The sequence below is a fragment of the Pseudophryne corroboree genome, chromosome 8 (genome assembly GCF_028390025.1).
Source record: "Pseudophryne corroboree isolate aPseCor3 chromosome 8, aPseCor3.hap2, whole genome shotgun sequence".
In the NCBI taxonomy this organism is placed as follows: Eukaryota; Metazoa; Chordata; class Amphibia; order Anura; family Myobatrachidae; genus Pseudophryne; species Pseudophryne corroboree.
In genome coordinates this window covers 18,507,929-18,526,615 of record NC_086451.1, presented here as the reverse complement: position 1 = coordinate 18,526,615, position 18,687 = coordinate 18,507,929, and the positions used below count along the sequence as shown (strand labels likewise).

Genomic DNA, 18,687 nt, shown 5'->3' with positions numbered 1-18,687 from the left:
TATTGCCGGATCGACGCGGCTCAGTGTGCGATGTGAAAGGGCCATGGCTGAATTCCCGCCGGATTGCCTGACCCGGTAATTCAACCCGGGAATAAAGCAGTGTTATTCCCAGGTTGAATACCGGGTCAGTGGTAGCGTGAACGGTTTCCCGGGTCGATGCGACCTAGAACCCGTTCACTACATGGGGGAGAGGAAGTGCGGAGATGAGCTCATCTCACAGCGCCGCCTCCGTCGCTATGGCAACCGACCCGGCAAATTGCCGAATCGGTGAGCCTGCTGATAAGGTCCAATGCCAAATCCCACCCGGGAAGGACCAGTTTCCAATTCCCGGGTGGGATCCGGCATTGGCGGTGTGAAAGGGGTATAATAGGATAATGAATAGGACAACCTGCGCCAATAATTGCAAAAATAAACAAATTAATTAAGTCAACGCAATGAGGAAATGTAATTCTAGAACAGCTCACTGAGCGGAATTCAATTGTCATCACCACCCAATCTCCCGTCTAAAGTGACAGGGATGATATTCAATCGCTGCTCGTTATCACGCCCATTAGTGTTGGGTTTAGCCGCATAAAGCAGCTAACCCCGACTAAACTAATGGACGCAAAGCAAAAAGTCCCCTTTAAGCATTCTTTCGGCGCATTTCAACTAGCCGGGGGGTGAGACCTGAAATGCCATCTGCTGGCAAAAAAAACTATTGAATTCCACCGAGAGGTGCCGATTCAGTTGTTTTTTTCCACGGCCACCACTAGATGGTGCCCGATGGCAGCAATTCAATTGTTCTGCTGTTCGGGCGTCCAGCAGTCACGGAGGTCACATTTTTTTCTCACAGCCTCCTGAGGTGTGAGTAAAAAAAAAAAAAGTGTGCTAGCTCCGCAGTTTGGATGCCCAAAGCAGGGCGTTTAGGCGGCTAAACAACAATTGAATAATGACAATTGTTTGGGCATCTGAACAGTCCCAAACGTACACAGCACAAGTGTTGTCTCGCACCTCAGAGAGCGCAGATAACCGCCGCAGCAACAATCCGCGACACATCGACAACAAGTCAATTGCCCTCTAAGCACCAGCTTTAGCTGCGCTCAAATGGGCTCAGGAGGCTGCAATCAGTAATGAGTCTCCAGCAGCTAATAGGTGCACGAATGGAGCAACAATTGAATTGCTACGTCTGGCGCCCAGTAGTCAGTGCCGCTATGGGAAACCATCGATTCGGCCCCTGGGGTAATTCAATTAGTGATATTCTGGGGGGCACCCAAAGGATAGGGGTGGTTACAACATAAGCAAATTCAGCGAGTCTTCTGAGGTGGTGAACTAAAAGCTGTTTTCACATCACGGCCATTAGTTTTAATGGGTTCAGCTGCTTTACGCAGAGGCCTCGTCTATTTGGGCCCGACATGCAGAAAAACAAATTTGAATATTGCCCGGCAATCTCCTGTTATTTTAGACAGCAGATTAGGCGCATGAAAAAACAACTGAATCCCCCCCCATAATGTCTTTAACATCTATATATCCAGCATATGGCATTATTGCGGAATAGCGGAACTGTAAATAGTTTTTCCAATGATTTGACAACGTATGGCAGCACACAGGACAGAAAGCTCTCGCTGCAGCAATGAAGCTTTGTGCATTTCACAAAAGATGGCCTCTAATAAGGAAATGCTAACAGACGGCTACCGAATATGTACCTTCACATATCACAGCTAATTAATGAGTTTGACTAATGAGAAGCCATCTACAGTCCAAAAAAGCAATGGTAGTGAAATGACGCCAGAACAGAATCACTGCTCTAGTCCCAAAACACGGCAGACACATTTAAGGTGGAGGCGCCACCGGAAACGGGTTATCTGCAACCTTCCGACGTGCTTGGATACCAAGTCGCCCAGAACTGGATGCAAGACCGCCAGTAAAAGGTTCTTTTCTATCACTACACCTATAAACACTCCCAGGGCTAGTGCTCAAATGGGGGTAGTTCAACCGTTTTTGGGAATGTGAACGGGCGCCCCCGACTGGCGATATTCAATTGTTCTGCGAGAGCGCTGCAGGTGCCCTTTACTTATGGCACCCGAATAGACGCACAAAGCGGCTAATCCCATGGGAAGAATTGGGTGCTCTGCCGAAATGACAGTTTGGACACCCGAAAGCCAAACTTTCAGCTGCTAGTCACCTGAGGAGGGTCCGGCCAGAAATACTGGGTGCTTGCGGTACCCTGACAGATGGCAAAACAACCGATGGCAAAACAAAACAATCTGTGCCGTCAGATACACAAAAACAACTGAATCATCCCCCCCAAGAGTACATGACCGAGAGGTTTGGACTCCGCATGCGTCTATAAACTCAATAACCAAACATTTGCACCCATTAGCTACAACATTAAAACCACCTGCCTGATATTGTTAGTCCCCCTCGTATCACCAAAACACCTATCGAGGCATGGACTGCACAAGACCTCTGAAGGTGTTCTGTGGCACATGGCACCAAGACCTTAGCAGGAGTTCCTTTACGTCCTAGAATATCATGTTCCGCAAACCCTTCCTGAGCAATGTTTACAGTACACATTGGGGTCAATTCAATTCAGCAACAGTTGAATAGCGCCGGGAATTAGCTCCCGGTGCTATTCAACTCAGCTCCAGTTAAGTCGGCGATGGCCCGTTCTCACCGACTTAACAGGTTGAATTGTCGGGAGAACGGGCATTCTCAGACTTAACTCCCCGAAGCGATGCTGATTCCCAACAGAATCAGCCTCGCGCCGGCCGCACTTTTGCCGGGTTTCTTCTCTCGTCCCCCGGGGGTGAGAGAAGAATTCCCGACAATTGAGGGGCACTTGTCGCTGTATTGAATAGCGCCAGGAGCCAACTCCCGGCGCTATTCAACTGTCAGTGAATTGAATCGACCCCATTACCTTGCTGAAAGCGACCACTGCCATCAAGGAACACTGTTGCGATGAAGGGGGGCACTTTTATTTTATTCAGGTCATTCAGGTAAGGTTATAGGAGATAATGTATTTATACATTTACTGTTGGGATAAATGCACTTTTCACGGCCAAGCTGCAGTTGCTTCGAGCTCAAAGGGGCCATTTATAAAAGCTAGAAGTCTTTGCACTATGCTGGGAAACTATTAGAAGTCACTAAGGGGTCAATTCTATTCGGCAACTAAAGAATAGCGCCGGGAATTAGCTCCCGACGCTATTCAATTCAGCTAAAGTTAAGTCGGCGATGTCCCGTTCTCGCCGACTTAACAAGTAGTTTTGTCGGGAGAACGGGCATTCTCCGACTTAACTACCCGGCGCGAGGCTGATTCCCGACAGAATCAGCCTCGCGCCGGCCGCGAGGCAGCACTTCTGTCGGGTTTCTTCTCTCATCCCCCGGGGATGAGAGAAGAATTCCCGACAATTGCGGGCAACTAGTAGCAGAATTGAATAGCGTCGGGAGCTAATTCCCGGCGCTATTCTTTAGTTGCCGAATAGAATTGACCCCTAAGAGGCTGTATCAATTGTTTCTGGCGCCCCCTACTGGGTGCCTATAGTAATGGGCGTCTATCGGAGCTATTCAATTGTTGCTCTGATCAGATGCCTATTCACAGTTAAGGTTGGATTTAGCTATGCAAAGCTGCTAAACCCGTCTAAACCGCTTGAACGGGCGTCAAAAGTCCAGGTTTGTGTGCTTTGGGCGTCCAAACTATGGACTTTTTAAACACTTTTTTTTTTCTCGCACCTCCTGAAGCTGCACAAAAAATGGGCGTCTATCAGAGAAACAATTGAATAGCTCCCACAGACGCCCATTCCTTTAGACGGGCCAGCAGGTGGCGCGTGCCACAACCGAATCGGACACACTGCGAAACTTAAGGGCCCCATACACTAGAACGATATGTCTAGAGGCTGAAGTCGGGGCGATTTCCCCTGAACTCTCCCGGGAGTCGTTCCATACGATTCCAAATGATTTGGTAAATTTTGCATGCGATATATCATATGCGATCCCAGCCCTGCCTGCGGGAACCGATATAACACGAGTGCAGCACTAGCGATCTAGGGGATCCGATCCGACACTCACGGGGCCGCACATCGGACCGGATATACAGCCAAAATGCCCGATTTCACCCAATATATCGGCCCGAATGCCGAAAATCAGATGAAATCGGGCATTATCGTCCTAGTGTATGGGGCCCTTTACAAAGTAACAGGCACCATCAAGCGCTTCATAAACTCGGGATCAGATTGGATGAAATAAACTGACACCGTGGCACACTGTACTCGTCACATGACCGTGCAATGCCCCGCCCACTCCCGTAGCCACAATGTCCTGATCTGGGGCATTACCACCGGAGGAGGGGGAGCTGGGCGAGCACTGCCAGCCATTCATTCTTTACTGATAATCTCATGTATATGAATTAGATGAAAACGATTATGAGCAGTGCCTGGACTTCATGCCGCATACCAGGCGCCTGTACAGGGTTTGGTGTGATAACTTGGTGCATCGCTCCCCGGCGTTCCATTGCAGCGTGGTATCTGCAGAGTATATAGAGAAAGGTTTTGCCGGTAGAACGGCGTTACAGGGCTGACACTACTGCCCACTACAGTAACAATACGGGTTACAGAATTTTGATCTCACTGAACCCGTACCATGGAAACAAGCCGAACGTAGCACGAAAACAAAAATTATTTTGTCAGGTGTTGTTACCACGCGCTGGCAGTAATCCGTAATAGATGGATGTGTGCCACGCGTTTACATCTGCATACTCCAAAAGTGTACATGTCCATCAGATAAGACCATGTACGTACACAGACATCACCGCTTCAGTAACGCGGTTATATAGCGACTGCATCTACAAACAGGACTGCGGTCAGATAGGCGTCACGTAGACATACTATCCGACTACATCAAATCCTGTATGGACCTAAGGCCGGCAATATGACGATTTACTCCTAAGAATATCAATTTATATTGAACGGGTTCAGTATGGTATGCCGGCGGTCGGGCTCCCGGCGACCAGCATACCGGCGCTGGGAGCCCGACCGCCGGCTTACCGACACGTGTGGCGAGCGCAAATGAGCCCCTTGCGGGCTCGCTACGTGCGCCACGCTATTTTATTCTCCCTCCAGGGGGGTCGTGGACCCCCACGAGGGAGAATAAGTGTCGGTATGCCGGCTGTCGGGATTCCGGCGCCGGTATACTGTGCGCCGGGATCCCGTCAGTCGGCATACTGAAGACCACCCATATTGAACAAGTAACATTTTCTTGCTTGCCTAAAAGATCATAATCCCAAATATCATGCCAGGCGACAACACTTCCAAAGGTAAAATACGCCAAACGCGCTCTTCAGATTGACATGCGAGCCGTTTGACATTACTTCCTCTAGTTTTATTAGATAATGTACAAATAATAACAGGGGTCAGGTTTCAGCTCTAACAATAATAATATTACAATACAGTCAACACGGCCTAAACGGCTGCCGTGGTCATAAGAAGCCATTTTGGGCTAAACCAATAATTATGAGTGCAGCCTATCCAGTCACTAGGAGCCAGTGACATCAACAAGAATGCAGCCTATCCAGTCACTAGGAGCCAGTGACATCACAGTGCACAGCTTATCCAGTCACTAGGAGCCAGTGACATCACTGAGAATGCTGCCTATCCAGTCACTAGGAGCCAGTGATATCACTGAGAGTGCAGCCTATCCAGTCACTAGGAGCCAGTGAAATCACTGAGAATGCAGCCTATCCAGTCACTAGGAGCCAGTGACATCACCGAGAATGCAGCCTATCCCTTCACTAGGAGCCAGTGACATCAACAAGAATGCAACCTATTCAGTCACTAGGGGCCAGTGACATCACTGAGAGTGCAGCTTATCCAGTCACTAGGAGCCAGTGACATCACCGAGTGTGCAGCCTATCCAGTCACCAGGAGCCAGTGACATCACTGAGTGTGCGGCCTATCCAGTCACTAGGAGCCAGTGACATCACCGAGTGTGCAGCCTATCCAGTCACTAGGAGCCAGTGACATCAACAAGAATGCAACCTATCCAGTCACTAGGGGCCAGTGATATCACTGAGAGTGCAGCTTATCCAGTCACTAGGAGCCAGTGACATCACTAAGTGTGCAGCCTATCCAGTCACTAGGAGCCAGTGACATCACCGAGAATGCAGCATATCCAGCGACATCACTGACAATGTAGCCTATCCATCAGTAGGAACCAGTGACATCACTGATGGTGCAGCAGTGTGACATGGGGTAGATTCAATTCTTTGTGTGGCTGTAAGTAATGGGCGCCCAATGGGGTAATTCAATTCTTGATGCCAATGTGAGTGAATGCCATAGGCACCCATATTTACGCTTGCACCTTCCTGAGGTGGCACACAGAAATCAACAAAAAAGTCTGTGTTTAGGGTGCCCAAACAGTAGTTTGGGTGCTCTAATCGGTACTTTAGATGGGCTTAGCCACTTTATGGGGCTAAACACTGCGCATGTGGGCGCAATAAGTAATAGGCAACCAAAAACAATTGAATAGCTCAGTCGGGAGCCCAGTACTTACAGCTGCGCATAAAAAAACAAACCTCAATCTCCCCCTTACCTCGTGTCTGTAGTTCCCACTGAACTGGTAGGCTGAACACACACCTATGCATGTGACAGGTACAAGACAAATGAAGGATGCTCCTGATATTAAACAAAAACACTGGAAATAAATAGATCATTCCAGGAATGTTTATATAATGCGGCGTATGGTATGGTACAGCCGCGGCCATCTGTTTACACACCACAGCGACCGACTTATGTGAGTTCCTTTGTCCTCAGAGTGTACACAACCCACAACTGCATCTGTACACAAAGTCTTACAGTTCTTTCCATGGTGACTTTGTTCCATATTCTTACTTTCAGTCCCATATTACCACAGGCAACAGGCTATTTCGCAACTAGTTAAAAACAAAACCAATTCCATCGCGGTCGATAAATACTGGACGCACAGCGTCGTCACTACCCACAGTACCTGTCCATATGTCCCCTCAACCAATAGCTCAGGCAAATGTCTATATATCCCGATACGGAGTATAGAAAGACGGTCTATTTCAGAAACTGGTAACATTAGCGTGCACAATATATATAATAAACTACAATTTACTCAGTAACAACCAAGCACTAGAGAACTTGCTCCACGGTGGATCACAGACTGGCTGCAGCAGCGCGTAAGCTGTGACCAGGCAGAAACTTCCTCCCCGCCCAGACCTGCTATAATCACCATGACTTATTCATGAGAGCTACAGTAAAAGACCGGGTTTTGCTGCAAAACATCTCACAAAGCCACCAAAATCTGTGCCACCTTACACCGCCTCCCAAATTACCCGGGCTGGCCTCATAGGAGGACAAAGCAGTGGGCTCCTGTCACCCAGTGACTTACACCAACATAGAGAATATTCAGCCGCAGACAGGCCCGGCACTGCAGCCATGAGCTCAGGTGAATTCCTTGTGTGTCGCCGTCATACTAGGAGCGGCTGAGGGTTAATAAGCAGCAGACACAGGATGTTAGAAAACTGGAAAGCCACACACCCGGGCCTGGAGATAGAGGTGGCGACAGGCTCCGGCCTAGCTCAATCCCTGCTGGGACTGACACTACCCCGGCAACACAGGAGAATAAACAAGAGAGCTAAGTCACGAGATCGGACTTCCGGAAACACTCAGCCCCCCGACGCAGGGCCACGTAGCCCCCCCTAGTACTGCCTGCCTAGTGCAGACAAAGGGCTGGAGACACAGAGGTGGCTCTGGACAAGATGCAGACAACAAAAAAACGAGGGGGCCATTCAATAGAGTTCCCCCAACAGCGGTGCCACACAATATGATGATGGCCTTAACCCCTTATCTACCAGGCAAGGAGTGATACAAGGAAGTGTGGTGTAGTATGAAGAGAGTCCTGTATTCCAGTGACGGCAGACCCTTGTGTGTCTCATAAGTAACACCCCATGTCGGGGTAGCAGGGGGCACTAACAGCCCATAAACAAGGAGGGAGGCAGGACAGAGAGGGGGCAAGAAGACAAGCCTTGGGTAATAGCTGGTAGCAGTAATCATGGAAATTAAAGCTATCAGGTGCAGCAGATATTATACTGGGGGGGAACTGAGGCCCAGTCGGGGTGCTGGGAGATTACACCGGGGTGGCTGCGGCACAGTCGGCGTGCAGGGAGATTACACCGGTGCAGTCGGGGTGTAGGGAGATTACACCGGGGTGGCTGAGGCCCAGTCAGGGTGCAGGGAGATTACACCGGGGTGGATGAGGCCCAGTCGGGGTGCAGGGAGATTACACAGAGGTGATCTGGGGACCAGGAGTACAGGGAGATTATACTGGGGTGGCTGAGGACCAGTCAGATGCAGGGAGATTACACCGGGGTGGTTGAGGACCAGTCAGATGCAGGGAGATTACACCGGGGTGGTTGAGGACCAGTCAGATGCAGGGAGATTACACCGGGGTAGCTGAGGACCAGTCAGATGCAGGGAGATTACACCGGGGTGGTTGAGGACCAGTCAGATGCAGGGAGATTACACCGGGGTGGCTGAGGACCAGTCAGATGCAGGGAGATTACACCGGGGTGGCTGAGGACCAGCCGGGGTGCAGGGAGATTACACCGGGGTGTCTGAGGATCAGCCGGGGTGCAGGGAGATTACACCAGGGTGTTTGAGGACCAGTCGGGGTGCAGGGAGATTACACGAGGGTGGCTGAGGACCAGTCGGGGTGCAGGGAGATTATACCGGGGTGGCTGAGGACCAGTCAAGGTGCAGGGCGATTATAATGGGTGGCTGAGAACCAGTGGGGGTGCAGGCAGCGTATACTGGGGTGGCCGAGGCCCAATCGGGGTGCAGGGAGAAAACAGAAGAGGGCAGTGACCCGGTTACAGTGCAGGGTGATGACAGGAGGAGGTAGTGACCCAGTTAGGGTGCAGGGAGGCGACAGGAGGGGCAGTGACCTGTAAGGGTGCAGGGAGGTGACAGGAGGGGGGCAGTGACCCGGTAAGGGTGCAGGGAGGTGACAGGAGGGGGGCAGTGACCCGGTTAGGGTGCAGGAAGGTGACAGGAGGGGGGCAGTGACCCGGTTAGGGTGCAGGGAGGTGACAGGAGGGGTACAGTCACCTGGTTGGGGTACAGGGAGGTGACAGAGGGGTACAGTCAGCCGGTTGGGGTGCAGGGAGGTGACAGAGGGGTACAGTCTCCCGCCTGGGGGGCAGGGAGGTGACAGAGGCGTACAGTCACTCGCTGGGGGGCAGGGAGGTGACAGAGGGGTACAGTCACCTGGTTGGGGTACAGGGAGGTGACAGGAGGGGGGCAGTGACCCGGTTGAGGTGCAGGGTAGTGACAGAGGGGTACAGTCAGCCGGTTGGGGTGCAGGGAGGTGACAGAGGGGTACAGTCACCCGGCTGGGGGGCAGGGAGGTGACAGAGGGATACAGTCACCCGCTGGGGGGGCAGGGAGGTGACAGAGGGGTACAGTCACCTGGTTGGGGTACAGGGAGGTGACAGGAGGGGGCAGTGACCCGGTTGAGGTGCAGGGTAGTGACAGAGGGGTACAGTCAGCCGGTTGGGGTGCAGGGAGGTGACAGAGGGGTACAGTCACCCGGCTGGGGGGCAGGGAGGTGACAGAGGGGTACAGTCACCCGGCTGGGGGGCAGGGAGGTGACAGAGGGGTACAGTCACCCGGCTGGGGGGCAGGGAGGTGACAGAGGGGTACAGTCACCTGGTTGGGGTACAGGGAGGTGACAGGAGGGGGCAGTGACCCGGTTGAGGTGCAGGGTAGTGACAGAGGGGTACAGTCAGCCGGTTGGGGTGCAGGGAGGTGACAGAGGGGTACAGTCACCCGGCTGGGGGGCAGGGAGGTGACAGAGAGATACAGTCACCCGCTGGGGGGGCAGGGGGGTGACAGAGGAGTACAGTCAGCCAGTTGGGGAGCAGAGAGGTGAGAGAGGGGTAGAGTCAGCCAGTTAGGGTACAGGGAGGTGACAGGAGGGGTACAGTCACCTGGTTGGGGTACAGGTAGGTGACAGGAGGGGGCAGTGGGGTGACAGGAGGGGGCAGTGACCCGGTTGGGGTGCAGGGAGGAGACAGAGGGGTACAGTCACCAGGTTGGGGTGCAGGGAGGTGACAGGAGGGAGCAGTGACCCGGTTAGGGTGCAGGGAGGTGACAGAGGGGTACAGTCAGCCGGTTGGGGTGCAAGGAGGTGACAGAGGGGTACAGTCACCCGGTTAGGGTGCAGGGAGGTGACAGAGAGGTACAGTCACCCGGTTGGGGTGCAGGGAGGTGACAGGAGGGGGCAGTGGCCCGGTTGGGTTGCAGGGAGGTGACAGAGAGGTATAGTCACCCGGTTGGGGTGCAGGGAGGTGACAGAGGGGTACAGTGACCCAGTTAGGGTGAAGGGAGGTGACAGAGGGGTACAGTCACCCGGTTAGGGTGCAGGGAGGTGACAGGAGGGGGCAGTGGCCTGGTTGGGTTGCAGGGAGGTGACAGAGAGGTACAGTCACCCGGTTGGGGTGCAGAGAGGTGAGAGAGGGGTACAGTCACCCGGTTGGGGTGCAGGGAGGTGACAGGAACGGGCAGTGAGGTGACAGGAGGGGGCAGTGGCCCGGTTGGGGTGCAGGGAGGTGACAGGAAGGGGCAGTGAGGTGACAGGAGGGGGCAGTGGCCCGGTTGGGGTGCAGGGAGGTGACAGGAAGGGGCAGTGAGGTGACAGAGAGGTACAGTCACCCGGTTAGGGTTCAGGGAGGTGACAGAGGGGTACAGTCACCCGGTTGGGGTGCAGGGAGGTGACAGGAAGGGGCAGTAAGGTGACAGGAGGGGGCAGTGGCCCGGTTGGGGTGCAGGGAGGTGACAGGAAGGGGCAGTGAGGTGACAGGAGGGGGCAGTGGCCCGGTTGGGTTGCAGGGAGGTGACAGAGAGATACAGTCACCCGGTTGGGGTGCAGTGAGGTGACAGAGGGGTACAGTCACCCGGACGGGGTGCTGTGACCCATGGGGGAGGGCTCTCACCTGTACGGGAGCGGTGTCGGTACAGTGGCCGCTCTGTGTGCTCCGTTCCCTGTCACAATTCCTCTCTTCCTCCCTCTGTCTCTCCAAGATGGCGGCTGCGCTTGCACGGGGTTTCCCGGCGCGCTCCCAAGGGGTACCAGGGTGGGCGTGGCCGCGACGCAAGAACGCGCTCATCCCGCAGCACTAAGCGCGGTCACGAGACGCTGAGCTAGAGTCACGTGGTGCAGGTCGGTGCGTCACTGATATAGTAACCCCGCCCCCTGATTGCTGAGTGACTACTAGTCACAAACAGTCTGAGCCGGTCACTGAGCGCTGGCCGGGCGGGTGCTAGCCCCGCGCAGTGTGGCTGCGGCCATGGAGGGCCCCGGTCGGAAGGGCCGGAGTGTCCGACGGGTTGGGTTTATTCAGTGTCGGAGGGATTGGGGTCGGGATGCAGTGAGTTTTAGAGGGGTTGGGCCAGTGAGTGTCGGAGTGGTTGTGGTCAGTAAGTGCTGGGGTCAGTGAGTGTCAGAGGATTGAGGTCAGTGAGTTGTGGAGAGGTCGAGGTCAGTGAGTATTGGAGGGGTTGGGTCAGTGAGTATTGGAGGGGTTGGGTCAGTGAGTACTGGATGGGTTGGGTCAGTGAGTTGTGGAGGGGTTGAGGTCAGTGAGTATTGGAGGGGTTGGGTCAGTGAGTATTGGAGGGGTTGGGGTAGTGAGTATTGGAGGGGTTGGGTCAGTGAGTATTGGAGGGGTTGGGTCAGTGAGTATTGGAGGGGTTGGGTCAGTGAGTATTGGAGGGGTTGGGGTAGTGAGTATTGGAGGGGTTGAGTCAGTGAGTATTGGAGGGGTTGGGGTAGTGAGTATTAGATGGGTTGGGTCAGTGAGTATTGGATGGGTTGGGTCAGTGAGTATTGGAGGGGTTGGGTCAGTGAGTATTGGAGGGGTTGGGTAAGTGAGTATTGGAGGGGTTGGGTCAGTGAGTTGTGGAGGGGTTGAGGTCAGTGAGTATTGGAGGGGTTGGGGTAGTGAGTATTGGAGGGGTTGGGTCAGTTGAGTATTGGAGGGGTTGGGGTAGTGAGTATTGGAGGGGTTGGGGTAGTGAGTATTGGAGGGGTTGGGTCAGTGAGTATTGGAGGGGTTGGGTCAGTGAGTTTTGGAGGGGTTTGGGGTCAGTGAGTATTGGAAGGGTAGGGGGTCAGTGAGTGATGGATGGGTTGAGTTATGGAGATGTTCGGTCAGTGAGTTATGCAGAAGTTGAGGTCAGTGAGTATTGGATGGGTTGGGTCAGTGAGTATTGGATGGGTTGGGTCAGTGAGTACTGGAGGGGTTGGGTCAGTGAGTACTGGAGGGGTTGGGTCAGTGAGTATTGGATGGGTTGGGTCAGTGAGTATTGGAGGGGTTGGGTCAGTGAGTATTGGATGGGTTGGGTCAGTGAGTGTTGGATGAGTTGGGTCAGTGAGTGTCAGAGGGAAAGATATCAATGTCAGAGAGTTGGGGGTCATTCAGTGCCGGAGGGGTTAAGGGTCAGTGAATGCTGGAGGGGTTAAGGGTCAGCTGTGTGTATGCGGCTGCCAGTTTTCTCCTTTTCCTCACATGCTGTAGCTCATCCACTGAACTATTAGTTGCATCAAGAGTTCTTTAATATTGTGTTGTGAATTTGCTGCACGCTTTCCCCTTGCATTGGTGGCTGGTGACTTTTATGATGAATGACCAAGCTACAGGGAAAATCCACATGGTACACCATCAAGCCAGGCACCTCCCCCATAAATGCCTCTCCACCGGTCAAATAGCATTTTAATATCTGTTCCTGCAGATCAACATTTCTTTTTGTGAATGTGGACGTAACAAATATAACTATTTCAGGGATATATGCAAACCTGATGTTTCCGTCTATCTCCGATGGTGTGAGACCTGCAGATGCAGCGCTGCGTGTGACGATCTCTTTCTGCGACATCACTTGCAGTTCCCCGGATGCCGCAGCCTAATTGGCAAGACTGCAGCCGTTTGGGGGCGATGCAAGGGCAGCGGCTAGCAGCTTTACAGAAAATGGGGGCGTTTCAGACCCGTCTTTCTTGGCGTGCTGAAGCCAGTGGCTGCTTCCTTGGATGCAGGTTCGCCCATGCAGCCTCGTTCACCAGAACATGCTAAGTGCTACACCTTAAAGTTCAGACATGACGCACAAAATTGAGCAAATTAATTTAGAACGGGCACAAGACGGGAGATCCACGGGCCGGTAGCACACTGTGAAAGCTCCGGATGACTTGCAATTTCCCGGCATTTGCTCCTGTCACCCACACTGACGCAAAAACCATCCAAGCCTTCGGCAAACTCCCTGCCCGTACTAGTTTTGAGGTTGCGGCCTAGCTCCCAGAGCTCTGGATAGGTAGGCATCAAGCTAACAAGCTTCTTCTGCCCGCCACCACCTAGGCCTACTGTAGATCTACTTGTCCATCCTTGCAAGAGTCCAGAAACATTGCGGCTCCATTCCTATCCTGGAGACTGTACTACTGCGAGTCTGCGGCAGTCTGGTGTAGGGAGTCACTGTTATAAAGCCAGCAGTTGTATATACGCTGCCCAGGGAGACTTCCCAGCAACAAACAGACTGCACCTAGAATCCACTGCTGCCAAAGGAGGCCTTTATCACCCTGGCAACGCTGTGACTTCTCTGGAGCAATCTGCGGCCTAGCTGTATACTGCTCTGCCCCCGCAGGTTTAACGGTTTCATTATGCTCCTGTGCCAATCCACACAGCATACCACTTGGCACCCAAGCTAGGCCACCACCCCACCTACTTCCAGTACTGTGCCTCAAGGACCTGGTACCCGCTCCAATATACCGGCCCACCCTGCCATCACAACCGGACCGCAGGATCACCAGGTGGGACCTGCTCCTTAGGTCTCACCTGGCACACTAATACACTCTCATAAACTCTTAACATACAAGACCGTGCGTAGCAGAGAACTGGTCGTATGGCTTTGTTGCAGCAGGTAGAACGTCAGCTCTTTTTCCAGTAATTTATTATCTGCCCTTGGTCTCTCGTGACCAGTTTTTTAATGTTTTCTTTTTTGATTTTTTTGCTCATGTGGTTTATAGTGCAAGATTTGTGCTGCCATCTAGTGGCCTTTACCGGTAACACATCAGTGCTAGTTTTTTTATACTGAACTCATCCTGGTTTCTCTTACGTCCTAGAGGATGCTGGGGACTCCGTAAGGACCATGGGGGTATAGACAGGCTCCGCAGGAGACATGGGCACTATAAAGAACTTTAGAATGGGTGTGCACTGGCTCCTCCCTCTATGCCCCTCCTCCAGACCTCAGATCCTGTGCCCAGAGGAGACTGGATGCACTGCAGGGGAGCTCTACTGAGTTTCTCTGAAAATACTTTTTGTTAGGTTTTTTATTTTCAAGGAGCACTGAAAACAGGCTCCCTGCATCGTGGGACTGAGGAGAGAGAAGCAGACCTACTTAACTTATAGGCTCTGCTTCTTAGGCTACTGGACACCATTAGCTCCAGAGGGTCGGAACACAGGTGTCGTCCTCGCTGTTCGTCCCGGAGCCGCGCCGCCGTCCTCCTCACAGAGCCGGAAGATAGAAGCCGGGTGAGTATAAGAAGAAAGAAGACTTGACAGGAGGCAGAAGACTTCAGAGCTTCACTGAGGTACCGCGCAGCGGTAACGCTGCGTGCCATTGCTCCCACACATACACACACAGAAGGCACTGCACGGGTGCAGGGGGGGCGCCCTGGGCAGCAATATTAACCTCAAGGGACACTGGCTAATATATTAGATACTACGGAGGCAGTATATTGAAAACCCCCCGCCAGTATAAAGAATTTGAGCGGGACCAAAGCCCGCCATTGAGGGGGCGGAGCTTGATCCTCCAGCACTAACCAGCGCCATTTTTCTCCACAGCAAGCTGCAGAGAAGCTGCTCCCCAGACTCTCCCCTGCTGAGCAAGTACAGAGGGCAAAAAAGAGGGGGGGGCACATTTAATTGGCGCAGTGAGTGTATTACTTATTCTATAAAAGAGCGCTGTACAGTCTGGGATTTTATTACAGTGTCCAGTGGCGCTAGGTGTGTGCTGGCATACTCTCTCTCTGTCTCTCCAAAGGGCCTTATTGGGGGGCTGTCCCCATAATTGTATATCCCAGTGTGTGTGGGAGTGTCAGTACATGTGTGTCGACATGTCTGAAGCGGAAGGCTCGTCTAAGGAGGAGGTGGAGCAGATGATTGTGGTGTCTCCGTCGGCGACGCCGATACCTGATTGGTTGGATATGTGGAATGTTTTAAGTGCAAATGTGTCTTTATTACATAAAAGATTGGACAAAGCAGAGTCCAGAGAAAAAGCAGGGAATCAATCCATGGCTTTGACTGTGTCACAAGGCCCTTCGGGCTCTCATAAACGTCCCCTGTCCCAGGTAACAGACACTGATACCGACACAGATTCTGACTCCAGTGTCGACTACGATGATGCGAAGTTACACCCAAGGGTGGCCAAAAGTATTCATTATATGATTATTGCAATAAAATATGTTTTGCATATCACAGAGGGCCCCTCGGTGCCTGACGCGAGGGTATGCATGTTTAAGGAGAAGAAACCCGAGGTAACCTTTCCCCCATCTCATGAGCTGAACGCTTTATTTGAAAAAGCTTGGGAAACTCCGGACAAGAAACTGCAGATTCCCAAGAGAATTCTTATGGCGTATCCTTTCCCCGCACAGGACATGTTACGGTGGGAATCCTCGCCCAGAAGGACAAGGCTTTGACGCGCTTGTCCGAAAAGGTGTTGCTACCGTCTCCAGACACGGCAGCCCTCAAGGATCCTGCTGATCGCAGACAGGAGACTACCTTAAAATCAATTTATACACATACGGATGCCTTGCTCAGACCGGCAGTAGCGTCGGCATGGGTATGTAGCGCAATAGCAGCAGGGGCAGATAACTTGTCATCTGACATTGAGACCCTAGATAAGGATAGCATTTTATTGACCTTGGGTAATATTAAAGACGCAGCGTTATATATGAGAGACTCTGCGAGAGACGTTGGGCTATTGGGTTCAAGAGCCAATGCCATGGCAATTTCTGCTAGGCCAGCCATGTGGACCCGCCAATGGACGGGTGATGCTGATTCAAAGAGACATATGGAAACTTTGCCTTACAAGGGTGAGGTTTTATTTGGGGAGGGCCTCGCGGATCTGGTTTCCACAGCTACCGCGGGTAAATCTTCTTTTTTGCCTTATGTTCCCCCACAGCAAAAGAAAACACCTCAATATCCGATGCAGTCCTTTCGGTCGCAAAAGTCCAGAAGAGGTCGGGGCTCGTCCTTCCTCGCCAGAGGTAAGGGTAGAGGGAAAAGAATACCTGCTACGGCTAGTTCCCAGGAACAGAAGTCCTCCCCGGCTTCTACAAAATCCACCGCATGACGCTGGGGCTCCACTGCGTGAGTCTGCGCCGGTGGGGGCACGCCTTCGACTCTTCAGCTAGGTCTGGGTTCTGTCAGATTTGGATCCTTGGGCGATAGAAATTGTATCCCAGGGCTACAAACTGGAATTCGAAGAAGTGCCTCCTCGCCGAGTTTTCAAGTCGGCTTTGCCAGCTTCTCCCCCAGAGAGGGAAATAGTTTTAGCTGCAATACAAAAGCTGTGTCGACAGCAGGTGATTATCAAGGTTCCCCTAATACAACAGGGGAAAGGGTACTATTCAACCCTATTTGTGGTCCCGAAACCGGATGGCTCGGTCAGACCCATTCTGAATCTAAAATCCCTAAAACTGTATCGCAGTTGATTCCAACGACTCGGCTATCATTTTTAGGCATGATTCTGGACACGGAAAAGAATAGGGTTTTTCTCCCAACGGAAAAAGCCCAGGAACTCCAGAGCATGGTCAGAGACCTGTTAAAGCCAAAAAGAGTGTCAGTTCATCAATGCACTCGAGTACTGGGAAAGATGGTGGCGGCCTACGAGGCCATCCCCCTCGGCAGGTTCCATGCAAGGACATTTCAGTGGGACCTTCTGGACAAGTGGTCGGGGTCCCATCTACAAATACATCAGAAAATAAGCCTGTCCCCCAGGGCCAGGGTGTCTCTCCTGTGGTGGCTGCAGAGTGCTCACATTCTAGAGGGTCGCAGGTTCGGCATTCAAGACTGGGTTCTGGTAACCACGGACGCGAGCCTCCGAGGATGGGGAGCAGTCACACAAGGAAGAAATTTTCAGGGACTGTGGTCAAGCCAGGAGGCTTGTCTATACATCAACGTGCTGGAATTAAGGGCCATATACAACAGCCTACGACAAGCGGAGACTCTTCTTCGCGACCTACCTGTTCTGATTCAATCGGACAACGTCACAGCAGTGGCTCATGTAAACCGCCAAGGCGGGACAAGAAGCAGAGTGGCAATGGGGGAAGCCACCAGGATTCTTCGCTAGGCGGAAAATCACGTAAGCGCGCTGTCAGCAGTCTTCATTCCGGGAGTGGACAACTGGAAAGCAGACTTCCTCAGCAGACACGATCTCCATCCAGGAAAGTGGGGTCTGCATCAAGAAGTTTTTGCAGAGATAACAAGTCGTTGGGGGCTTCCTCAAATAGACATGATGGTGTCACGCCTCAACAAGAAACTTCGGAGGTATTGTTCCAGGTCAAGGGACCCTCAGGCTGTAGCGGTAGACGCCCTGGTGACACCGTGGGTGTTTCCGTCGGTCTATGTCTTCCCTCCTCTTCCACTCATCTCAAAAATACTGAGAATCATAAGACGAAAAAGAGACCAGACAATACTCATTGTTCCGGATTGGCCTCGAAGGGCCTGGTATTCAGATCTTCAGGAGATGCTCACAGAAGATCCGTGGCCTCTTCCTCCCAGGGAGGACCTGTTGCAGCAGGGGCTCTGCGTATTCCAAGACTTACCGCGGTTACGTTTGACGGTATGGCGGTTGAACGCCAAATCCTAGCTAGGAAAGGTATTCCGGGGGAAGTCATCCCTACTCTGATAAAAGATAGGAAGGAGGTGACGGCGAAACATTATCACCGTATCTGGAGGAAATATGTATCTTGGTGTGAAGCCAAGAATGCTCCTACGGAAGATTTCCACCTGGGCCGTTTTCTCCACTTTCTGCAGACAGGAGTGGATATGGGCCTAAAGTTAGGCTCCATTAAGGTGCAGATTTCGGCCCTGTCAATATTCTTTCAGAAGGAATTGGCTTCTCTCCCAGAAGTCCAGACTTTTGTAAAGGGAGTGCTGCACATCCAGCCTCATTTTGTGCCCCCAGTGGCGCCATGGGACCTTAACGTGGTGTTACAGTTCCTTAAGTCACACTGGTTTGAACCTCTTCAAACAGTTGAGTTAAAATTTCTCACTTGGAAAGTAGTCATGTTGTGTCAGAATTGGCGGCTTTGTCTCACAAAAGCCCCTATCTGATTTTCCATGTGGATAGAGCAGAGTTGAGGACTTGTCCTCAATTTCTGCCTAAGGTGGTTTCATAGTTTCATATGAAGCAACCTATTGTGGTAACTGTGGCTACGGGTGACTTGGAGGACTCCAAGTCTCTTGATGTAGTCAGGGCCTTAATAGTTTATGTAGCCAGGACGGCTCGGGTTAGGAAAACAGAGGCTCTGTTTGTCCTGTATGCAGCCAACAAGGTTGGCGCTTCTGCTTCTAAGCAGACTATTGCCCGCTGGATCTGTAACACGATTCAGCAGGCTCATTCTACGGCTGGATTGCCGTTACCAAAT

The 18,687-nt window shown here is 52.3% G+C and overlaps 1 protein-coding gene across 2 annotated transcripts in view; it reads right to left on the bottom strand.

Annotated features, from left to right (window-relative positions):
• The window catches only part of RAB14 (RAB14, member RAS oncogene family), a 69,138-nt gene extending 57,993 nt beyond the window's left edge, over positions 1-11,145 (bottom strand). For both annotated transcript variants that reach the window (XM_063935977.1, XM_063935978.1), the window contains exon 1: positions 10,988-11,145. The gene's annotated coding sequence lies outside the window, so the exon portion shown is untranslated. The remainder of the gene's footprint in view (positions 1-10,987) is intronic.
• Between the last annotated feature and the right edge of the window lie 7,542 nt (positions 11,146-18,687).